We start from the raw sequence: 13,688 nt of genomic DNA on the forward strand, positions 1-13,688 counted from the left end.
TTCATGTTTATATGAATCGTTTTCTTTAAGGGCGTAAGTCAGGAAAAGTAAATTCGTGGAAAATTGCAAAAAAAACTGTTATAGGAAAATATACGTATAATTCCAGACATGTGAGCTGATCGCCTAGGTTACAGCTGTTGGTTTTTAAAGTAGTTATATGCATTATGCGGATAATTAAGATTTGGTTGAGATTTAGAATATGAAAAAAGCCGCCCTTTAAAAAATCGAAGCAAACTCAAATACGATACAGATTTTTTCGTACTATTCTTGAATTACTTTACTGGAAATCGTACATAAACAACAAACAGAATATATAATAATTATAAATTTAAAAAAGCAGGAAAATATCATGAATGGAGAAGAGAAATCAGTATTTTCACTTGGGATGTAATTACTTTTTTCCAATCATCATACGTTCCATTACTGTCTGCAGTTCAGCTGAAAAGTTCTTCATAAAATGCCATATGTTCACTTGAGATGGAGGGCCTACTGCTTCATTTTTTCCTAATCTTGCACTTCATTCTGTTTTATTGGCACTTTTCCTGCTGGGTAGACTGGGCTTGTTGGTGGAGGAACAGATTCTCGCAGAAGTACCATGAAGAATGCGTGGTTTACTAATTCATTGATATTACTAGATACTTTTATGTATTCAACTCTGTCATGTGTATAATATTACGTAGAAGTCCAATTCTTAACAGAAATTAATGTTTTCAGAAAAGAGCTAAGACAGCCCAGAGGGGCAAGCAGAAACGGGTGTGGGAAACCGGGATGCGACGTAGGCAAACGGACGACAGTACCTGTGCGAAAATATGATTTAAATATTGAAAGCTCTTTCGTTGCTGGAAAACGCGAACATATTTCTGGAACGTACTGTACTCACTAACTCAGTAGAGCTTACTATGACCATAAGGCGACTTTGGCTGCATACGCAGACTTGGTTTTGTGTGGTGGACGGTTGTAAGTTTACTAATGGGGGGGGGGAGTGAAGTACATTAAAAAACTCAGGTACAATAAAAATTGAAGTAAAATAAAATGATGTCCCTGTACTTTAAAAACCAACAGCTGTAACCTACACGATCAGCTCACATGTCCGGAATTATGTATTTCCAAATAGTTTTCCTCTAACAGTTTTTTTCAATTTCCCACAAATTTACTTTTCCTTACTTACGCCCTTAAAGAAAACGATTCTTATAAACATGAAAAATGTCTAATTAAACGAACACTGTAAAAACTGTTTCCGGTAGCACATCTCCAATACTGTCACCTTCATTGAATGCAGCTCTTTTTTTAGGCGACGGTGGGAATGGTTTGGACACATTTATCAACATGAGATTGTGCTTAGTTTTCCGATGGGAATGAATGGGTCTGGAATTGCGGCAGTATTAGCAATAAACGATATCGCTTCGTGTTTACACACTGCCAACTTTCGGCTCAATGCTTCGCGTTCAAACGCCCACTGGCCAAATCGGTCTTTCAAACAGATCGTGTACAGTTATTGCTCAATTCAAAACAGCAGAATACTAGTAACAACCAAACCGTTATTCTAATCACTTAGAAACAGTTTGTTAATCTACGTACTGTACGTTCTCTGTATACTGCTCAATTTGAGAAAGTGAAGAGATTATTCAACATTGAATAGCAGGCCTTCACTGGCGTGGTGACTTTATATTGCGAAGTCCGCGATTTTATTCTCGATTATACTGTTACGATTTTCAAATGTCTTCATTCTCTACCTACAAATTCCAGACATGTCATTGAATAACCTGCGACTACAAACATTTAAAATTTAACCACAGGGTATACAAAAACACTTTACAGTCGAAGCCACCGACGTAGCTCGGTCGGTTAAGGCGATTGCCTGCCGATCCGGATTTGCTCTTGGGCGCGGGTTCGATTCCCGTTTGGGCTTATTACTTGGTTGGGTTTTTTCCGAGGTTTTCCCCAATCATAAGGCAAATGTCAGGTAATCTATTGCGAATCCTCGGCCTCATCTCGCCAAATATATCGCTATCATCAATTCTATCGACGCTAAATAACCTCGTAGTTGATACAGAGTCATTAATTTACTTACTGGCTTTTAAGGAACCCGGAGGTTCATTGCCGCCCTCACATAAGCCCGCCATTGGTCCCTATTCTGAGCAAGATTAATCCATTCTCTATCATCATATCCCACCTCACTCAAATCCATTTTTATATTATCTTCCCATCTACGTCTCGGCCTCCCTAAAGGTCTTTTTCCCTCCGGCCTCCCAACTAACACTCTGTATGCATTTCTGCATTCGCCCATACGTGCTACATGTCCTGCCCATCTCTAACGTCTGGATTTAATGTTCCTAATTATGTCAGGTGAAGAATACAATGCGTGCAGTTCTGTGTTGTGTAACTTTCTCCATTCTCCTGTAACTTCATCCCTCTTAGCCCCAAATATTTTCCTAAGCACCTTATTCTCAAACACCCTTAACCTATATTCCTGTCTCAAAGTGAGAGTCCAAGTTTCACAACCATAAAGAACAACCGGTAATATAACTGTTTTATAAATTCTAACTTTTATATTTTTTGACAGCAGACTGGATGATAAAAGCTTCTCAACCGAATAATAACAGGCATTTCCCACACTTATTCTGTGTTTAATTTTCTCCCGAGTATCATTTATACTTGTTACTGTTGCTCCAAGATATTTGAACTTCTCCACCTCTTCAAAAGATAAATTTCCAATTTTTATATTTCCATTTCGTACAATATTCTCGTCACGAGACATAATCATATACATTGTCTTTTCGGGATTTACTTCCAAACCTATCTCTTTACTTGCTTCCAGTAAAATTCCCGTATTTTCCCTAATCGTTTGTGGATTTTCTCCTAACATATTCACGTCATCCGCATAGACAATCAGCTGATGTAAACCGTTCAATTCCAAACCCTCTCTGTTATCCTGGACTTTTCTAATGGCATACTCTAGAGCAGAGTTAAAAAGTAAAGGTGATAGTGCATCTCCTTGCTTTAGCCCACAGTGAATTGGAAAAGCATCTGACAGAAACTGACCTATACGAACTCTGCTGTACGTTTCACTGAGAACATTTTAATTAATCGAACTAGCTTCTTGGGAATACCGAATTCAATAAGAATATCATATAAAACTTCTCTCTTAACCGAGTCATATGCCTTTTTTAAATCTATGAATAACTGATGCACTGTACCCTTATACTCCCATTTTTTCTCCATTATCTGTCGAATACAAAATATCTGGTCAATAGTTGATCTATTACGCCTAAAACCACACTGGTGATCCCCAATAACAGCGTCATTAACTAACCAAGTAAAAGAAAATTACAGTCGATATTTACAAAAACGTGAAATATAAGAACACATGATCGGTCTGATGCTGAAACTGATCAGGAGGAGGAAAAGGAATTGGCTAGGTCACTTGATGAGAAGAAACTGCCTTCTGAAGGATGTACTGGAAGGAGTGGTGAGCGGGAGAAGAGTCGGGGCAGAAGAAGATATCAGATGATAGACGACATTAAGATATATAAATCATATGAGGAGACAAAGAGGAAGGCAGAAAATGGGAAAGACTAGAGAATGCTGGGTTCGCAGTGAAAGACCTGTCCTTGGGCAGAACAGAATGAATGAATGAATGAATGACCGGTCTCTGTAACTCACGACTCTACCACAGTCTACTATATACAGTCACGAAGCTTGAGTTTTGAGGGTGCTATTTTGCATTGCCTGTAATGAGGCGATATTAGCGATCCTAGTGGTGAGTAACTATCTAATGTTTGCATATTTACTACGTATTGAGCTTCGCGAATGTATATACTAGACTGTGACTCTACTTACAACAATACAGCATTATCTCACTGACGAAGGAAATATCCATGGTTTCGGCTGGAATCGAGCACACGGCCAGTTTCTACGCAACATAAAAACTGACTACCTCTGTCGCAGCCTTGATGAGTTACTTGACAGAGCATTGGCTTACGATTACTGCGGAGCAGGGTTCAAATCCCGGTGATGGCGTAGTAACATTTGTAGTGGACAAAATCAAGGTTCGCAGTTGTTTTCCTCTGAGTTCACCATTGCCCTTCTGTTACTCCACCGATACTCTCCATTTCAATATTATTTATCATCACTTCAACAGTATTAAACCAAAACAGTACGTGACGTGTTATCGTGACTGCCAAATAGATGACATTAGCATAGACTGTCAAGATTTTTTATGGTCCAACAGGGGACATCGGCAATTTCAAAAAACCACAAACACTTATCTAGTCACTATCCACTACCTAAGTGGTTTTCTCACATGGTCGTAGAAAGTGAGGAAATCACATGAAATTTAATTACTTAACGAGACCCTTTTATTTAAGTTATTTTAAACATATTGTAATATTTAAAATAAGTATCTTGTGAATTTGTGATACCAGTTCTTCATTTCAATTAATTTAATTCTCAGATTATTCTATTTTATCAACAGTAATCTCACTAGACGTTTTGATTTATCTAGAGAAAATCAAAACTCGAGTGGGATTTAATTGACTATTACACGATTAGAAGAAAGTATATAAAGATTAGAAGTAACGAAGTACTCCAATACAATAAAATATTAATTGACTTACGAAAATACAAATGTCTTCAAATGTATTATTGTACCATCTCAACATTACAAATATTACGTTAGATGCATGCTAGATGGCAGTAGTGTCTTTATACAGACACTGTAATGATTACTATTCAATAAATCTTAATATTAAACAATCTCTGATACGTGACTATCCATAATATCATATAGCAGAAGTTCTTTTTATCCTCTCAGAGCAGAAGCTATAACATAACTTAACTAATATACACAAGTGTTAGAAAAGTTTTAATTAATGACGATGACATAAAAAATAAACATGAATAAATTTAAAAGGAATAATTATTGAATGTACAATTTTCAAATTTGAATGTGGTTGGTGGTTCAATTGATGTTATATTGGATGTGTGCATAATAGAAGTGGAACTCGTTGATTTAGGCCTACATGGTGCATTCAACTTATTCAGGATTTCCGAATGGTGCTCTTCATTTATTTGTAAATCGGATTTCAGAAGATGCATAGTTATGATCAGTGATTTTTATTAATTCTTGTTCTTGAATGCCAATGCGAGTCATATTTGAAACTGCTGTGCATCGACTGGAGTGGTTTGTAATTTTATATTTATTTTTGACGTCCAGACCAGCGCAGTTTCAAATGTTGGCAAACAAAGAAACAAATGCTAGGGACGCGATAAAATTAAACAAATGCTAGGGACGCGATAAAATTAAACAAATGCTAGGGACGCGATAAAATTGTGCGATAAGCAGCCATGATTGGTTGAAATACGTCATTTCGTACCGTTTTATTGGTCAAAAGTAGTATGACGTAGTAAGAGTGTAATAGTCAAGTTAAACTACTAAACTTTCATTCTTACTAAATGGGATACTTGAGTTGTTGTCATTTTAAATATATTATTATTTTCATTTTCGTAGGTACTTTATGCTCAGTTATCGTCTCGAACACGAGTTTTATTCATAAGCGAGTTAGATTAATATTATACAGAACATATTTGTTTAATGTTTTATGTAAATGTTTATTTTGTAATTGCGGTACGTAATCTTATTATTCTCAGAAAAGTATATTTCTATTACCTGTATTTTATAATTACTGTAATTATGTCGCTTCGTTTTCTTATATTGTAATTTATGTTCAGTTACAAATGATATGTTCTGATATTCTAATATTAATAGTACTATAAATATTATATTATAAAAATTGTTACTAAGTACCTTTGTAAAAATAATATTTCCCTGTATGACTGTTTATAGATCTAAGAGAAATATTACGTTTCTATACCTAGAGACGATAATGCGTTGTATTCAGGATTTCTGGGCATTAAAAACATTAATGCAGGTTCAGAATTTTGGAAAACGGTTCCGGGAAAAAACAGTTTAAAAACTTGGTATCATATGCATGTACGTAAGTGTCTACCTTTTTTAATCAACGAATAAATGTGAAGTGACATTTTGAAAAATGAATTTCATAAACTGTAAACATATCTCGCCTGATCAATGTCAACCTGGTAAACCTGTTGTGGCTCTTATTTTTGGGTTTCTAATTTCTAGTGAGTACCGCTGAGAGTGCATTTAATACGTATTATTTCTCATAAGGCTTAAAATTTGATAAAATCATCTAGCTAAACCTTGACCACATGGCTAAGGAAATGAACTAACGTGTCATTGTGCAGTCCTGAGGCAGGAGTGTTTATGTGACCTACCTTGACCCCACTTCCTGATGCATGATGCTATTTTCGATTACGAAACTTCATTTGAACCACGGGTATATAGAAGTATTTCTTTGATATCAACGTGAGAAAACTTTTTGTAAGAGTGAAATTCTAGAATAAAACGTGGCACTTGTTGCCACTCCAGCTAGAAAATCTATAGAAAAGCCTCTAATCGTAGTTTATAAAAGTTGTCGCCGACCGAGAGCAGTTGAAAATTCCCTGGATTTAGAAACTTATCAACATTATCAATTCATTATCAGCACCACCATTATCTCAGTACTTGTCACTTCTAGAAAAGAAATATTGTTCTGTTACGGTTTCAATTTATCATGACCTACCCTAACTCAGTGGTCCCAGACTTTTCTCACTTTTGTTACCATTTGACACCTCATTTCCCTTAATTGCACCCTTCATATCAGCAAACTATTACAATTTACTCCGAGGCTCTACAACTCTTGAAGTTTAATGGCCACCGTAACAGTTTTGGTCCATGCATTTCTGTCACTCATTATCCTCCATCTTCACATCCAAACTTTCCCGAGATTCTCTTCTACGTCATACAGCCATCTTGTACGAGGCCATCCTCTTAAGACTTCATCCACCTTGGTGTCTTCGAAGATTTTCTTGTCGACATCTTTGGAGTAACGTTTAGCGTGTCTGGCCGCGAAACCAGATGGCTCGGGTTCGATTCGCGGTGGGGGCAAGTTACCTGGTTGAGGTTTATTCCGTGGTTTTCCCTCAACCCAATATGAGCAAATGCTGGGTAAATTTCGGTGTTGGACTCATTTCACCGGCATTATCACCTTCATCTCATTCAGATGCTAAATAACCTAAGCTGTTGATAAAACGTCGTAAAATAACCTACATAAAAAAAGATTTTCTTGACACTCCAGTTTCTGTCCATTCATTGTACATAACCTAACAATTGAAGTCTTCTTTCTTTAATTACCGAGACCAGATCAGGTTTCAGATGCAACAGCATTGCTCCTGATTACTCCTCGCTCTCCAAGAGACTTGATCATTTATAACCTCATACATTCGTCTCAAAATTTTCCCTTCCCTCGCATGAAAAACTTGAGATATGTACTAAAGAGTGTCCATGTTTCTGAACTGTCTAAGACAACTGGTGGGATCATCGCTTCATAAATCAGTATCCCCATATGAACTTCATTTTTTTCAGTTAATAGAAATCCTTAATAATTAAAGTGATTCACCTTCTCAAAGCTATTTTTCGTCAATAGTTAACTTCCTTACAGGCCATTCGCTATCTCGTGAAAGCAAATGCATGTGTCCGTTCTTAGGTCATAGTAAGAACCGAATTGCGGGGGTTAATTTGTTAGATAGCTGCAAGTGGAAGCGTAGAAATTCGTTTTCTCGTGAAATTCACGCGGCAGGGGAAGAAGAATGTGGATTGAGAAGCTTTCTTTTCTAGGTACGCTTCTACTAGTTCACATACCCCCACCACTGTAAGCTACGGTGCACTCATGCATTTGGTTTCACGAGATAACGAATGACCTATACCTCTTTGAATTTATATTTCCTGTGAGTATATATTTGATCTTCCGAAATTAATTAATAATCCTACATTTCTCGAATTTATTTAGTAGTTAAAATGCTGTAACAATGTCATTCGCTGTTTTACTTATTAAATTCACATTATCAGCAAAAGGCAGACACTGGAAAATACGATTATTTACTGTGACTCCTGGAGTCATTTCGAAACTTATCACTTTTCCCAATACTAGGTTAAAAGCAGGATTTTAGTACATCTCCCTGTCTCAAGCCCCTTTCTGGTTTGGAACTTTTGATATATTCATCGATATACCTAGAAATATATATGTTTAACTGTAAATAAATGGCCCAGTAATAGGCTTAGAGTTCACACCTGTGGAGTAACGGTTAGCGCGTCTGGCCGCGAAACCAGGTGGCCCGGGTTCGATTCCCGGTTGGGATAAGTTACCTGCTTGAGGTTGATCCGGGGTGTTCCCTCAACCCAATATGGGCAAATGCTGGGTAACTTTCGGTGTTGGACCCCGGAGTCATTTCACCGGCATTATCACCTTCATCTCATTCAGACGCTAAATAACCAAAGATGTTGATAAAGCGTCGTAAAATAACCTACTAAAATAAAAAATTAAGCTTAGAATGCTCTGGAATAATGTCCTGGTGCTTAGTTTTGTGGATGCCCGTTCCCCATGATATGATTCTCCATTTTTTCCGAGAAAAAGATCCTTCTGAATCAAATACTTCCCTTGACACATTGTTGGTAATATTGGAAAGAAATGCTTTTCACAAATATTGTACTCGAGATGCAAGAATAATCACGGAAGGAAAAATTTTGTATTCGGCCCATTACGGAAAAGCGGAATTTTCTCTCTATTTTCAGTAACAATTCTGTAGGTTAAATTTCTTCCTCTACATAAATTAGCACGAAACCAGTTTAATACTAAATACCTCATAGTTCCGGAATTTGAAAAGGAAATAGACGGGTACTTGAAGACCGTTATGCTTCTTTGTAATGGACTCGAAGTCGAGACCTTGCCGTAGCCATAGTTCACTCACCATATCGAGCGGCTTGGAGGCTCCAGTGCCCAAAGTCTGTAATGACGGCAATGAATGTTCTAATTCTCTGAAAGACTGAGGCTTCCGAAACTGTTGTATAACAGTGTACTATTATTTAATGAGTTCAGTTTTAAAATCTTCCTTTACTCGTGGGGGTGGAGCAGTTGAACGCACTGCGGTCTGGGTCCGAAATTCTCGTGCATTAGTTAACAAGTGCTACTGCTAAATGTGGCAACACTGCCAGACAATTGTTCGCACGAGCTGCAGTTGTCACTGCTCAGTGTAACGCACGTGAGAATGCTCCCGTTTCCTGCACAGGGTTACATTTCGGGTGTTGCCCTTAGACCGGGGAAATTTGATGCAGAATTAATCAGGAAATATATGTGTCACTTTTGCCCGCAAGTATTGACCAGAGCCATTGAAACACTTGGTCCTATCAGAATAACTATTGAGGAGTATTATTGAGGTAATTTTGTGTTTGTAATATGAAGTTCGAAAAAGGACCTTTGTCCGGGTTTTTAGCGATTCGGACCACTGTGCGTCGCGTCGGCTGTAAATTTTGGCACAACGGATTTATTCTCTCTCTCTCTCTCTCTCTCTCTCTCTCTCTCTCTCTCTCTCTCTCTCTCTCTCTCTCTCTCTCTCTCGTATCTGTATTTGTAAATTGCAACTGATTATTTACCTACACATTTACAATAATCATCGTGAAACATAATCTGTCAAGTACCACACGAGCGTCGTTGATTTTAATCTACGAGGAGTTGAACAATATGATTTTCAGTGAAGTTTTTGTGTACGTTTCATAGTACTTAACAGCCGGAAAGGAAATGTGGGGGGGGGGGAAGTAAATTAAATGCGTGATGTAACATTAGAGTTTTGTGCTGTTCTCTGGATTGCAGAAAATTACAGTCATTGTAAAAGATTCTGTGGGATGCAGAAAATCATAATTTATAAAGAACTGCAACTCGTTTTTTTAGTTGGCTATAGTAACTTACAGCATATTGAGCTGTTTTGCGATACGGAATTTATGTGACTTCTGAGGCTTGACACAAAACTGAATTTTGTAATAACCTTATTGCTTGGTTGATATCTGCATATAGTTAATACCTAAATCATTTATGCACGCCGAAACTACGAGATCATATTTTATTGCCGCGAGAATATATGAAAGTTTTGTTGTTCAAAGTTTGTTATAGACGGGCTACTTCTCACTTTTGTCATTTTCTTATGATTTCGCCATTCCCACATTGCCATAAAATTAAAATGTAAGTGTAAAATTAAAATGTAGACACCACAACTTTGCTTGATTATTGGAAAAGATGTCAGTGTTAAAATAATAATAATAATAATAATAATAATAATTATTATTATTATTATTATTATTATTATTATTACTGCTATTATTATTATTATTATTTTAACTATTATTATTCTATTTAACCATTATTCGTTAAGGTCATAGGGTCTTCACTATCACTCAACCAGGAGTAGAACTTTGATACAGAAAACAGTAAATATCCTAATAAAGCACAGTTCCATAAAAAAAATGGCTCTAATATTGATGGGAGCCCACCAGTATGTAGGCAACAAGTTTCACACAACTGTCCACAAGTAGCATATATACAGGTGCTCTTATTTACTGCGCATGTGCAATGTGTTGTATTTGAAAATTAGTGAAATTAGGCGGGTAATTTTTTTTTTCTGGAACTGTACCGACACATAAAAAAATTGAAAGAGTTTATCATAATACAATGTAAACAATAAGTCAATAGAAATTATACAGAGTGAACCGAAAGTAATGTCATTAATTTTAGGGGTTTATTCTTTGAGATATTTCAAACAAAAAGTTTAATACCGTTTTGCTTCTTTTGCTTCATTTTCGAGATAAAAATTGTTTTATATGAACATTTCGTAGCATATTTTGGGAAAGCCATTGATTGAATTCCCCATATGCTCAGTCGGTTTAAGAGAGCAGGGTATTACGATAATAAGTTATTGAAAGAATTTTTAGTTTTGTCCTGTACAGAAATTTGATCAGAACAAATGTCACATTTTAAAATTACTTTGCATAACGAATAGTGATGATGAAGGTTAATTAGGATTCGGAAAGAGTCGGGTCGTGGCCCTTTAATTAATTGGTACTAACCCAGCATTTGGCTGGAGGGCCTTGGAAAACACGAAAAGCACAAGTCACGATACCTGGCCTGTGGGTTTGAACCCCTGTCTTCTCGAATATAAGACGGGAATGATAACTACTCCACCGTGCTGGGTTGGTTTTTATGCTGTATATTTCCAAATGTTTATCATCTTTACTCGATTGGCCTGCCATCAATCCGTCGAAATATTGCACTCGATAAAATGTACGCTCTGTGAGTACGACGGTGAAACATTGTACCACAGTTTAGTATATACAGTTGCGAAGCTCAATACTTACTAAATATGCAAACATAGACAGTTGACATATGCATCCATAAATAGTTGCTAGCCACCAGGATCGCTACTATCGCCTCATCACAGACTCTTTCCCTAGCAGACGATAAAATGTATTGTACTTTTGATATCGTGTTCTTTTGAAAAATTAACATCTTCCTTCCACTATTGAAATACGAAATACATAAGGTTTATATATTATTTTCATAAAGTATATATTATATTTTATAAACTCACCTTCCTGGATCTTTCGGAAGGATAACTCTGACCTCTTTTTCTTAGAATTTATAGTACAACAAACGTCTCCTTGTCCCATATATTACTCATATTATTGTATTTTAGCCATTTGCAGTTATTACAACCGATAACGAACATTTCACAGTTTACACAACTTTTCACAACAATGCGAAATACGGCACTGTCAATGCCTTTTCGATCTAAACCAGGCCATAATAATATGTTCGGGTTTTCTATTTCAGTGTATGGAGCTCAGTGAATTATTATTATTATGTTATAACTTTATTGCGAATCATAGCTAAGTTTTATTTAGTGTAATGTGTCCATAAGTTCCCTTTACTTCCTGTTGCATAATATGTTGCAGAAATAATTACAAAACTGTATTATTTTAATGTGAAGAGAATTTTACCTGTTAACATAATCTTTTCGCATCAACATTTTAAGTTTAGAATGGAAGCTATTTTGAGGTTTAATAAAAAGGAATTTATATTGTGATTTTAATATAGCATATCTACCTTCCTTGATAAAGACAGAAAATTTATCATACCACTCTTATGAAATTAGTGTACGTACGATTGTTACTTCGTCTCTTAGGTAGTAGATAAATACAATAATTCAATACTCAATTGTAGTATTAAAATACAGACAAATTGAATGTGCGGAGTATCATACATGACATTATGCTTAATTATAATGTATAATTGCGAATTTAGGAATATAAGATATAGTAAACATAACCTATAATATTTCCATATGAATGGCAGGACATTGGAGACCACTAAAATTAGACAGAAAGGGGCAACTGGGACAGTAAACATAACGTATAATTTCAACATATCTAAATATTCGTGCGGTGCAACTGAAAATTATTGAATCGTGCATAAATGAATGTACAATAATTTCGCAATATTTAATCGAAATAAAGGCAGGCAGGTAGGTCTATTACACATACGAAGAACGTAATTTTCAGACCAAAAATAATATTACAGCTTAACTCGCATGGAATTATGTCTGAAGTGTCTCCTAATCATTGTTTTAAATTTTATTAATGCAATTACACTACAATTTAGAGAAATATATGTTACTTTTTATGCATTCCAATTAATTTATATGGTTGAAACGCCGCCCTTCGTGATCGGGTTAAGCGAGTCACATGGTCTGCCTTACGGCCTGTATTAGATCACGATGCCTGTGACACAGTCTATTGTTCCTAGTACACACAGCGCTCCAAGCGGCTAGCAACTATCGCGAGAAATGCAAAAAATCACCTCAAGCTTCGCGACTGTATATACTAGACTGTGATTGTACTGTGGATAAAGCTGAGGCAAATGCGGTGTAATATAAGAACCGTCAGAACTGTGATTTTGTGCTGAAACGGATCATCTGGTATAGTATGTTTAGTGGAACATGATATTTTGCAAGCAAAGTAAATTCGTAAACATTAAATTTTATTGAAAGATCGTAAATACACTTTCCTGCCTTCTAAAAACACTTTAAACACAGTTAAAGAACGCCTGTAACGCAAGTGTGTGAGAACAAAACTTGGCCCATATGCTGCGCGAAGCGAAGACAATGGAGAAGATACGAGTTGTTTCACAGCTTGCTGACGAGAACCTCCTCAGAGGCTCGCAGACGGCTGCTCGACCACTTGTGACGTCACTAGTTTACGCGTGGGGATAAACACAAGCAGATCGCTGCTCAAATTTTCGAACCAGTCGGTTCGCTCTCTTGTGACATCATCGACTCAAGTCAGCTGTTGCACAGACATCGAGAGGCCCAGGGTTTGGACCGCCGGCCCGCGGCAGATCTTGAAGGATTTGTGTTGGACAAGGTAGCTATAAGACGCTTTTATCTGAGAACTTCAGCTTCCATCTTCTGGCTCTGTACATTGTAGTTACATCTTAACATCATCGACGTTGGAACAACCAAACAAATAAGGGGATGTCCGGACAATCCATTCGATTCGGCTTAATATGACTTCGCTTTACAGCAATTGATTTTCATCTGACGGATCGCAGTGAACTCAGTGACTTTGCTGCACAACTGTAACGTTGCGCAGAATTCACTCTCGTGGGCTTGCATCCCGTCTAGGGCTTGAATTTTATTCCGTTTTCCGTGTGATGTCCAGTGATGTCTTAAGGCTGGTCCACAATAAA

At 36.7% G+C, this 13,688-nt stretch overlaps 1 protein-coding gene across 6 annotated transcripts in view; it reads left to right on the plus strand.

The window, feature by feature from the left end:
• The window catches only part of Ptp99A (Protein tyrosine phosphatase 99A), a 1,121,389-nt gene that overhangs the window by 965,772 nt on the left and 141,929 nt on the right, over positions 1 to 13,688 (plus strand). The window contains exon 1 of one of the 6 annotated variants that reach the window (XM_069837677.1): positions 13,246 to 13,363. The exons of the other annotated variants lie outside the window; for them this stretch is intronic. The gene's annotated coding sequence lies outside the window, so the exon portion shown is untranslated. Of the gene's footprint in view, positions 1 to 13,245; positions 13,364 to 13,688 lie in introns of those variants that run through there. 6 annotated transcript variants of the gene reach the window in all.

Source organism: Periplaneta americana, chromosome 10, assembly GCF_040183065.1.
Source record: "Periplaneta americana isolate PAMFEO1 chromosome 10, P.americana_PAMFEO1_priV1, whole genome shotgun sequence".
Lineage (NCBI taxonomy): Eukaryota > Metazoa > Arthropoda > Insecta > Blattodea > Blattidae > Periplaneta > Periplaneta americana.